The 12,452-nt window shown below is 36.4% G+C and overlaps 1 protein-coding gene and 1 long non-coding RNA gene across 18 annotated transcripts in view; one reads left to right on the plus strand and one right to left on the minus strand.

The window, feature by feature from the left end:
* Positions 1 to 12,452, plus strand: part of enox2 (ecto-NOX disulfide-thiol exchanger 2) — a 403,527-nt gene that overhangs the window by 234,823 nt on the left and 156,252 nt on the right. The window lies entirely within an intron of this gene.
* On the minus strand, positions 2,897 to 4,688 carry LOC141377513 (uncharacterized). The gene is made up of 2 exons (XR_012389732.1): positions 3,436 to 4,688; positions 2,897 to 3,395 (listed from the first exon to the last, which is right to left on the minus strand). It is a non-coding gene; the product is annotated as an uncharacterized lncRNA (long non-coding RNA).

The raw sequence follows: 12,452 nt of genomic DNA on the forward strand, positions 1-12,452 counted from the left end.
AAATATTTTGCAGCGTTTGAATGCCTTTTACTGCATAGAATTCATTAAAATATGTGTAAAATAACATTCATTACAAGTTGATTTAAAAAAGCATCCAAATAGTTTTGCATTGTGTGATTTATCGTTTTCAGTTAAATAAAATATTTTTTTCCATTCGCATATTAATTTATTACATTTATTTCTTTAAAATAGTGTAAAATTCTAGTCTCGTCTCGATCTCGTGAACCCAATTTTGTTTCTCGTCTCGTCTTGTGAAAGCATCTTGTCACACCCCTATCTAGTGTTTAATAAAACTGCAATTTCTCACTCTTAAAGTTATTCTAATTCTAATAGTGTTAATTAATAATATTAATAGTAATTCTAAATAGTGTTAACATGTACTTTTGAGTTTAATAATGTATTAACAAAAGTTAAAATTAATGTTGACTGATACTATTAAAAATGAGTATTCATGTGCACCTATATAATGTAACAGTGGCAAGGTTTAAGATCAGATACAATTTTTGGAAGATTTCTTTAGATGTTGCAGTATATTGCTATCATGAACTCTTTGGGTACAATAGTTGTTCAGTAAAAAAATCTGATATTGTAACTGCTCTCTTATAGCATGTACATTATTGGTTTCAAACTCAATCTTAGAGAGCCACAGCTCTGCTGATTTTATCTCCAACCACCTCCTACTCACTTCCACTAAATAGTCTCTAGTAGTCTTGAACACCTTGATTAGTTGGATCAGCTGTGTTTGATTAGGGTTGGAGCTAAACTATGCAGAGCTGCGGCCCTCCAGGAATCCAGTTTGAGACCTTAGATGTATATCTTGAATATTGCTGTAAAATAGTGTTCTTTTCTTTTTTTTTCAGTAATAGTAGTCCTCTGAAAACGTATTACTGAGAGTCATACATATGTGGTAGGCAGCTGCCAAATAACAATCAATCTTTTTTTATTTACTTTGTTCTGAGATTTGAGGTTTAGATTAGATATCAGTCTGTCAGTAAGTCACAAAGCTTAGACCCGAAAACCTGTCATGCCCGAGGGAGATGGGCGATCGCAGACGTGTCAATCAGCTCCCTATCTGTCTGCATTTAAGAATCACTGTCTCTCTCAGTCTGTCTGCCAGTCTCATCACGTGGCTCTGATATGAGCTGCTCTTGGCTTCGTTTTTTGAAAATCAGACCGATGGAAAAAGCTAGACTCTTCCATTTGAGCTGCAAAGGCTTCACGCATTTATCTCTGCGAGCCTGTTGAGTGGCTGGAGAGTGCGGGATGTCAGTTGGGGTTGCGTCGCGTCTCAGTCACGCTTAATGTTAAGTGATGTGGCAGAACTAGGTCTGAGCCCATTGCCTCTGACAGCCACTTGACCGATCTCTGCGTCAAACGCCCCATCATTGCAATGGCACATGCTCGATAGCTCTCGGAAGAACGGCTTGTCATTCACAGCCAGAGACTTCGCTATCTGCATCTCTGCCTTTCCTCGATCCGCCAACTCAGCTGGGCAGACCATTAGCACACGCTAATGAGTGTTTGTCACCGCATCCACTGACTCTCTGTCCACGGTGAAGAATCGGATCATTGACTCTGGCTCTGATGGACAGATAGCGTGCAGAGAAATCCCTCATCTCAGCTGCTAGAGAGATGAAGTGATCTTTCTCACTTCTCACCCTGTAAAAGGGCATCAATCTGCCGGCCAAACAGCAGCCAAAGGCACCGCTTTATCATTTATTAAACATCTTTCTGTTTAATAAATCAGAACGTCGTGCGCAGGGGTTTTGTGACTAATTGCTGTAATTTGTCTTTTGATTTTGGATTCTTCAAAGGGACTTCTCTGTGGCTATAAGCATTCGGCCTGTGTGGCGATGGAGTCACGTGACGCTTGAGGACAGATAAGATGAGCTGGAGGTTACGGAGTTGCTGACATTTCCTTAACACCGCTCACCTCTTTTCCGTTATAATTGGCTGCCCTTGATAAGATCCTGGTGGCAGACTGCGATAATGCCAGCTTCTGAACATCAGTCGATAGAACAAGCTGCTGGAACTGGAATGTGGACACGGCTCCGTCCATCATCACCAGGGCTCCTTCAACACTCGCACACGCATCTTCACTGTACAGCTGGAGATTGGCAAGCAAATGTTTTGGTCAGCTAAAGGGGCAACCTTTAGAACTGCCTGATAACTTGATATTGATAACGAGCATGGAGCTTGTGCTCCACTAAAGGCTAAAGACTCTTCAAATACCAGCATAGATTTTCTGTCTTGAAGGGCAACTGCTGCTACACTGAAACCTTCTTACATTTGTACTCTACCCCAATTTGCTCTAAAACTTGGGCTATTTTTTGGATTCACCGAAAGTTCACTGGACCATAAATATTCTTTCATTGTTTACTTTTGTTCACCCTTGTGTTGTTCAGAAACTGTTGTTCCAGCCCACAATTTATTTTAAACTTATTTTTACTTCCAAAATGAAATACAGTACACTACCGGTTAAAAGTTTGGGTTCAGTTTTTATTTTTATTTAAAAAAATATTCGTCTCTCTTTTCCCTTTTTTTCTTTTTAGAAACCACTTTTAAGAAAAATTACTCTGTTTAGGGTTAGGGTTTATTACTATTACCATTAATAGTAAAAATAATAGTAATGATAATAATAATAAGAAGAAGAATAATAACAATAATAATAATAATTGTAATTATATTAATGATAATTTAAAAAATAAAAACTACTACTACTAATAAAAATAATATCAATAATAATAATGATAATGATAGTATTAGTGATGATTATAATAATAATTTATTCATATTAGAGTGATTTCTGAAGGATAATTAATCTTTAAAATCCCTGGAATAAAAAAAATGATGATAATAATAATAATGATGATAATAATAATGATGAATTATATTCATTCATTTTCTTGTCGGCTTAGTCCCTTTATTAATCCGGGGTCACCACAGTGGAATGAACCGCCAACTTATCCAGCAAGTTTTTACGCAGCGGATGCCCTTCCAGCCACAACCCATCTCTGGGAAACATCCACACACACATTCACACACACACATATACTACGGATAATTTAGCCTACCCAATTCACCTGTACCGCATGTCTTTGGACTGTGGGGGAGACCGGAGCACCCGGAGGAAACCCACATGAAGGCAGGGAGAACATGCAAACTCCACACAGAAACGCCAACTGAGCCGAGGTTCGAACCAGCGACCTTCTTGCTGTGAGGTGACAGCACTACCTACTGTGCCACTACCTTGCCCTGAATGAATCATAAACTAATTTTAAAAAAGTTATTTTATAGTGCAATAACGTTTTACAATTTTATTTGATTAAATAAATGCAGTGAGCAGGATAAGCTTGTTTTAAAACATTTAAAAATCCTACTGACCTCAAACTTTACTATTTATTTGTTATTTTTCAAAAATATATATATTTTTACATTATTCATGGTAATATGGTAACACGTGGTAACTAACAGATCATTCAGAAACCATTTTATATGCTGATATGCAGCTTGTTTTCTTGTTTGTTTGTTTTTTTCTTTTATTATAAACACTTTTATTGAAGCACATTATAGGTTTTAAAATGCTTTTTTTTCTTAGTCATTTCATAGAATAATTTAATTTAATTCAATTCATGTTTACTTATACAGCACTTTTACAATGTAGGTTGTGCCAAAGAAGCTAAGCATAGAAGTTCTAGTAAATTGAAAATGTGTCAGTCCAGTTTTCAGAGTTGAAGTTTAGTTTAGATCAGTTCAGTGGTTTAATTTTCACTGCTGAAAGTCCAATCCTCCAAAAGTCTCAAACCAAGCAAGCCAGTGGCGAGGAACAAACTTCACCTATCGACGAAAGTAAAGAAAATAAAAACCTTGAGAGAAACCAGGCTCAGTTGGGCACAACCATTTCTCTTATTGCCAAACTTCTTGTACTTCTTGTGGAGAATGCTGGACATCCATCGTGGAGAACTGCATGTGTAAGTAGGTCACCGGTGGGTGTTCAGGCTAGCCCATGGGATCAATGCAAAGACTCATCTGTCACTGGGGTCTTTCAAGAATCATGGTCCTTTATGACCACCACAGCATCTCCTCAAGATACAGAATAATTTTGATTCCATAAAGAACCTTCAAGTGAAAAGTTATTAAAATAATCAGTCAGCTTTTTTATAATTAAAAAAAAAAAAAACTTTCCAGTATTATAGAGATCTTTTTGTGCAATGAAAAGGCTTCAAGGTGGTTAAACTTTGGTAAGATGCCAATAAGGAATGTGTCATTTTAAGAGTGAAACTGAAGGCTGAAAATAGTTGAACTATTATGATTTTCTTTTTTTTTATGAGGATTTTTGATGAATGTAAGATTTAAAACAAATCTGAACAAAATATGAAATCTATAAATTCTACTGTTCTTTAAATTATAATTTTTTTGCAAAGAAAAATCATATTTATTTAAAACTTTGGTCGAAAAAAGTATAGCAATTAGTTTACATGATCTATTTTCTAACTTATGCTAACAAAAGTATTAGAATCCCTTATCTTTTATGACACATTTAAATCACAACATCAGTGCTCAATACAAAAACAACTAATATTCATCACAAGACAAAAAACAAATGTGAGCCAAAGTGACAGTTCTGTCATCTCATCTGAAACACATTTTATTTTGAGCACCGCTCATATATATATATTTTTTTTTCCATAAAAATAAAATAATAATAATAAAACCTAGATGTTTTTCTCTGGGGGGTGGCTTACTTCCAAAAATCTGCATCATTCAGTCAGCAGCCCAAATCAAAGTCATTCTGTCAAATGAGTTGCAATGGCTGCTGTAACAGATAGATGTTGTTTTCATGTAACAAGATGATAAGCTTTCAGAGCTGACCTTTGCTCATCATTTTTCATCATTAAAAAGATGAAAGAATCGGACTTATTCTGTTCTCTTCTGCAGTGTTTTCCTCTCTTGTCTTTTTTTCAAGCCAAGCCGTTCCATCTTTCCCAGTAATAGCAGCTCTTTTTGTGTTTCTCTCTCCCTGATGCTTTTCAGGCTCAGTTAAGAGGTATTTTTGCATCTGATTTCTTTTGTCTGTGTGTTTTCATTTCCTTCAGACATTCCACTGACTTATTTTTTAAACAGATCTGGTTCGATTTATCATCATTTCCAATCGTTTTCCTGTCTACAACTGCACCTGCAAACGTGTGGGTGTTTTTTTATTCTCAAACCAAGCTGTTGTGGAAAATTCTGTTGGTATATACGTACATTCTATGAAACATCTTCTACCAGGAGAACATTACTCACACAAAAAAACATGCCTTGTTGCGCGGAATGTGTACATTTGTCTGCAGCAAACAGTTTCTGTGGCGTAATGGTGCGAGGAACAGCCATTCGCTCCAATACAATGCGCTTCCATCAAAACATCTCCCCCGCTGCTTTTAACCAATCCAGCTTAATGGATCTGCTCTTTTATCACGCGTGTTTTCAGCATGTGAGATTCACTCTGTGAACAAAAGCTAAAAAACCATGACCGCTCGCCTTCTCCTTGCCTGACACACTCACTGATTCTTTAACATGGCATGACTGTACAGCCACATGTATTCTTCTCTGATTCTCAAGTGGGTTTTCAAGTTGAAGCAAGTGTGTGTGTGTGTGTGTGTGTGTGTGTGTGTGTGTGTGTGTGTGTGTGTGTGTGTGTGTGTGTGTGTGTGTGTGTGTGTGTGTGTGTGTGTGTGTGTGTGTTTCTGGGTGAAATTGAGGTTTTTTTTTCCTGTGCATCCCCATTCCCCACCTGGGATTTAGCTGGAATGTTTCAGCATATCTGAAGGTATTGGCCATGTGAGAGTGTGAACTGAAAGATGAACAGCACTGGGATGGTCTGAATTGACCTTCTCTGCTGTGGAGTTCTTGAGATGCGCATCGATGGGCAGAAGGGCAAGTACTGCAGCAGAAAGTCTATAGACCTGCTTTCCCTGGAGAACTTGCGGGGTCACAAAGTGCTCCTTCTCGAATGACATCAGCTGTGTGGTGATTTAATGTGTGGCAGTAGTGGTTTTTGTTTTCCATGGCTCCATAGTCCTACTGTAGATTTGAAAGCTGCATATGTCATTTAACTGAACAAATGTGTTTTATATGAGCAGGGTTAAACACTTTATTCCACATAGAGCACATGCTGGAACAAAAAATCTGCCAAATGTTAATAAAAATTTTGGGATAAAAGCTAAATTGAATGTTTTTGTTTTTTTCTCTCTCTCTTAACGCTAGAACTACAGGGCAGTCATTTTGACCATTGTTAAATTTAGCAACTTTATAAATTTGTTATAATAAAATCCATGAAAGTACCTGGATTTTACTGAATGTGTGTATTTAATTCTAACAGTGTTATTTTATCAAAATCAAAAAACACAAAAGATTTTTTAGTATTTCTGCCTTGAATGGCCTTGGTCAAATTGACCACATGCATTTCAGCGTCCAGTGGTGTTCTCCGAGCATCTGTTTCCTAGCAACTTTCTGCTAACAATCACGCAACTCTATTTCAGACTTTCAAACTTTTCACTGTGGTGAAAAACTTTGCTCTCCCACATCTCTGGGGGTGGTTTAGTAACTTGTACACAAACATAAGTTGTATTTTACAAAAAAAGATAATATTTTAGGGTAGTGGTTCTCAAACGTTTTCATCAACTACCACTTTCCTGCAACCAGCAACTTTAAACATTATAAATATTTTGAACATTAAGGCAAAATCCCAATTCTACCGCTTACCCCTTCCCCTTATCCCTTCCACTCAATTTGAGCGTGCACGCCAAGGGGTAGGGGTGTCCTATTTCTCTTTAGCTTGAAGGCGTAGGGCTAGGGGGAAGGGGTAAATAGCCCTTCGAACAAAGATTTTTCGGGACCACACTCAAAACCAAGGGGTAAGAAAAATTCCCAGAATACACCAGCCAGCCAGAAGGAAGGAGATCAGCTAATTAGTATTTTTTGTCATCAATACAAATTTTCACGACAAACAAACATGTTTTAATATATTCATAACAGCGTTCGTGTTTTACCGTCATGCTTAAAAAAAAAAAAAAAAACGCTAAATGTTGCGATCTATAGTCCCTAATAATAACTTCTGAACTGCAGTCCCACAACATTTTGTCACTTGATGACACTGGAATACCCTGTCACTAATGTATAGTGGCTGAGAATGAGCTTTTTACAGTGTCTACTATAATGTTAATGCTGTTTTTGTGTGTTTGCTTAGATGAATATGGCCACTGTGTAAATACACAGTATGATCTTATTGCCACATTATATTGTTATAATAACATAAAATATGCCTTCAGTGATTTCCTGAAGATAAATACCAAAAAATAGCACAACTGGAACAATTACAGCAGTCGCGATTGTCTAATCTCACATGAAGCAAGAAATTGCGAGGACATATGATGACGTGTGCAGGTGCTGTAGTGGTGTACCAACTATTAGGGGTATATTTTGAAGCCCTTCCCCTTAACCCTCAATTGTAAGTGCCAAGGGGATGGGGTAGGGGTACAAAAATAGAATTGGGATTGGGCCTAACATTGTACTGTGCTTATAGGTAAACTTGACATATGAAATCAACAATGAATACCTTTTTTTTTTTACTTTTTTTCAGTGTTTACAATGCAAATCCAATTAGATAACTTATTCGGTAAACAAAGCAAGTCTCTTATATAATCTTTCTTATAAAATACAACATATTACTTTACAAACTGTATTGTAAATGAATCATATGAACATTTTAATATTATTATTAATATTATTGTTGTTGTTGTTGTTGTTGCTGTTGTTGTTATTAGTAGTAGTAGTAGTAGTAGTAGTAGTAGTAGTAGTATTACTATTATTATATCACACTAATATTAGTCAAAATCAATAAAAAATACTGAATAAATATAAATGTACACACATTTACACAAGTAAATATATAGACTAAATGATGGGCGCAAAATCTGCGGAAATCTGCAGATATCTGCGTGAGCGATTCCGTGTGGGCCTAGCTATATGTCATCATATTCATATTTAAATCATTTTTGATAAATTTTGAAATAGGTACACATGACATATTTGTATTGAGGATCATTTAACACATCAAACTTGTTGGGAATTTCACAAGAAAAACAATTTTTTATAAGTGGTCAGAAACTTGTAAAGTAACTCATGAAAGAATAAAGTTACATAAAAATCAAACACATAATTGTTTTTCTTGTGAAATTCCCAATAGTATTGATGTGTCAAATGACCCTCTTCCTATTGAAAAAAAAAACAAAACTTGGATCCAAGATGACCGACTTCAAATGGCCACCATGGTCACCACCCCTCTTGAAAAGTTTGCCCCCTCACATATACTAATATGCCACAAACAGAACGTTAATATCCCTGACCATTCCCATTTTATTAAGGTGTATCCATATAAATGTATATCAAAAACATACATTATTGTACACAACTACACAATTAACATATTTGTGATAATTGTTTTACCAATGATGCCACATGGGGAAATTCCTGAGTTTGCAGTAACTGAAATGCCAACACAACAGCACTGGTCTGCAAAAGCTCTTCTCTAGCTCTGAAAATGCGCATCTTTCTCTGGCTCTGCACCAAGCAGACATTTAAAATCTGATGATGCGATGCACTAAAATAAACATTCTAAGCACAGCGATGTGATTGTATGCTTCAGGGAACAGCCGGTGCTGATCACATCAGTGTAATCGTTCGCGACAAAGGGTTAAAAGTGTATTTATTTTTCTTTCATTATTCAGTGTACCTTGCGTACCACTATAAGGAAGTTCAAGTACCATAATTTGAGAACCCCTTTTTTAGGGTAATACAATCTCAATAGATGTTTTGAATGCGAATATGACGTGACAAATCTGTAGTCTTAAATGAACCAATCTCGTAGTCTTTCAGTATTCATAAAGGATTCCTTGACCCAATCTCAGACTGTTCTCAGTGTTGTGACTGATTTTTAATTGATCAGTATCAGCTGTATGAAGACTAATCCTTTATGTTACGTCAGCTCAAACAGAAGTATAAATAGAGATTACAGAGTTTTGACAGGAATGCAAGGCTAAACTGTCTGTTATGTGGAGATATGAAAGCAGTCCAACAGCAGTGTGTAGTAAATGCAATGCAAGCATTTTGTGTGGTGGAGGCAACAGAGCATTTGTTCAGTACTACAAGTTTCTTACTGCACCTACGTAAAAAAAAATATATATATATATTGATTGATTGATTGGATTTACTACATTTTGTAAGGTAAGTGGTTACAAACAATTTATAGGGGCTGAATTTAAGCCAACAAAGGAAATTTTGAAATCTTATACTTACTTTAAGTTCAGCCCATGTAAAAAAAAATTGTTAATTCAATGAATCATTTTTTATTCTGTGTGTAAATGCTAAACACTAAACAGAATGCTGTGTTCTCTGAGGTAACAAATGCAACACTGACTATGTTTACATGGGCATAAGTAATCAAATAATTTGCCTTAATCTGAATAACAATAATATGATTAAAGGGCCATGACACCCCCCACTTTCGGTTAAAGTCTACTTCAGAATTTTTTCAAAAGATGCATGATTAATGGGCGTGGAGCTCCGCGAGCATCGGGCAGGAGTGGGCGTAGCCAGCAGGGGAGAACGTGAGCGAACGAAGCTAGCTCACAAAATAAGACAAACCGTGAGGAGACGCATGAGTTTATAGTTTACAAAGTTAAAATGCAAAGAAATGAACAGTGATTTAATGCCCTGCTACATTTGTTATTCGTAATTTCATATACACATAACCACAATTTATATCATTATAAAGATAATTGTGTTCATGTAAACCCTATAAATAAGGACTTCTCCCTCGATCCCCGTATCCAGCAGACTCAGTGCAGCAGGTCTCCTGACCTGTCTATTTTAACCGTTAGCCCTGCTGGTAATCTGGAGGATTTAGGCAAACACAGCAGCACAGTGATGTGTCTGAATGTGAAGGAACTCCTGATAAAAGACAGCGTCCGCCATTCTCTAATTCTCATGCTGCTCTCCCGACAAAAATGCTAGCAGCACACACACACAGCTTTACTGTATGATCGGCCCTGACAAGATCGCGGGGAAAAACATGCAACAAACCGCGTGGATCATGGAAACAAACGCATATGAGCCTTCATGAACGGCTAAATACTGTGTGCCCGTGCCGTGGGTCCGTGACGTGTCTCACAGCTTGGGCTTGTCTCAGGTAGGTCTGGCAGGTCTCATGAATAATTAAGCAGCCTCATAGGATAAGAAAACTCCGCTATGAATAATAATGAGAAAGCGACGCATCATCATTGCACTTGCAGTTCTGCGCTACGTCGCCGATTTTGATCCCGTCCCAAAAATAATTTTAAACCCGGAAGCTGAAATTAGCTTACAAAAGCTCAAAATTATCCAGTTTTCCCCACAATTAAAGCTGACAGGTGCTAACATCGTCTTAACTGATGCTCAACACACACAAATCTGTTAATATAAAAAAAAAAAAGTTCTCCAGGGTGTCCTGAACCTTTAATGTGTTTACATGAGTTGCTTTTTTAATGTTTCTTTCATGATCCCATCTTACAAGTTATAGCACATTGATTCATTAATGCTATTGCGCCAACACGCTATCCAATGTTTTCTCTAGAGCTTCATTGAATTTCGCAAAATGTGACGAAAAGTCCTACATGACGGTAATGGTTTGATTGCGTGTTAACATGTCTGCACTGCACTTCAGTAATACCACTAAAATAGGCATACTTCACATGTCTTAATTCCATTTCTGTTTAGTTCTATTGTGACTTTAGTCGGAGCACAGTTGTCAAAAATCACATCGTAAAACAAACAAATTACATCGTAGACACTTAATCCAAGTACTGTCTTAATTTTGATAAAATCGTTTTATTGGTGTCCATGTAAACATACTGACTGACATGAACACTTTGGTTAGTCATTAACCCGCTGGGGTTGGCAAACATTTATACTGCGAACAAATATTCTGTGTGCGTTTAATGGAGTTATTTTATTGACTTTTTTACTAATCACGCATAAATGTTTCTTTTTCAAAAACACAAACATGTACTTAAATGTTGCCAGCATATTGCTCTAGACTAGTTTCTGCTGTATACAATAATATTAAACCTTAGCTATATGTATATGTTAACAAGTGTCAAGGCATGTCAGAACTTTACCAAGCCCCCAAAACACCCTCAGACCCCAAACGGTTAAAATTGGTGTACACCCAATTTTATTATATGGTTTCTATAAATATACAGTAAATGTAATTGCATCCATTTAATTGAAGTATTGTGTTTAAATAAAGCAAAACTGAACTGCAACATTGCCGACATCTCAAGATGGTAGTTGCTGATGTTTAGAATTAGTTTTATGAATTAAATACATTTTAATAATGGAAAATATATTTCAGGGTAGTTTTTTTTTTCTTAATGAATTACATAGATCTAGTTATAAGAAAATACACTTTTACCCTAATGTTTCTAAAGGCACACCTAATTCTATAAAAAGCTATAATGCTTCTAAAAGTGCTTCTATAATGCTATAATACTTCTAGGTTGTTCAAATGTGATTCCTGTGACTGGGTTACTGTCCCCCTTTGTTAATCCACATTTTGAAGTATCGCATGAGAAAAAAGTAATGAAAATTTCCTCTTTCTTTTTTCAAAAAACACATTAATTTCCAAAAAAAAAAAAAAAAAACGGTGATTTTAGACTGGTACAAAATAGATTAATGCGAATAATCGGTGATGGAACATTACACGCAGGTGACTAATCAGCTGTTTCTGCTGATGTCTTTCAGGTTCCTCTATAACTCCCTAAAAACCTGCAGATGTTGTCTTTTTCCACATGTACAATACGGTGCTCAGCGTTATCTTATATGCCCTTGCTGTGAGGGCGTTCATCAGAGATTCTGCATTTCTTCTTCAGTGCACAGCTTTATTATTAGCTCTTACAAGCTGCACTGCTAAGACATTTATAACTTGCCCAATTGTTTCAAACTTACTAACAATTGTTGCTGCAGTTCTGTCTCCATTATGCTTGCCTTGTTTATTGTTGGTTTTTGGTTTAGTATAGTAGTATAGTCAGCCACTCTACCAACTTGATGGAAACACTCCTAATTCACATTTGGGATTTTGATCTTTTTTGCAAGATTTGAAAAGCTTCAGGTTAGAACAGTCAGGATGCATCAACATCTTTAATCAAAATGAAACAAAAGTCAATGGAAGTAATAGCAAATATAATGTATTACTCTATGGCCAACATTTTAAAGTGATATACTTAAAGTCTTACTTGACTCTCCTGAGTTCTCTCTCTCGAAACTGCTTTTTTTCAGCCCTTTGAAGATGCAGCAATGATGCATCATTTAAAGTTAGTTTCCTACCATAAATGAACACATATCTCTTCATGCAATAGTGTCTACCTTACTCGGTT

The sequence above is a fragment of the Danio rerio genome, chromosome 14, assembly GCF_049306965.1.
Source record: "Danio rerio strain Tuebingen ecotype United States chromosome 14, GRCz12tu, whole genome shotgun sequence".
In the NCBI taxonomy this organism is placed as follows: domain Eukaryota; kingdom Metazoa; phylum Chordata; class Actinopteri; order Cypriniformes; family Danionidae; genus Danio; species Danio rerio.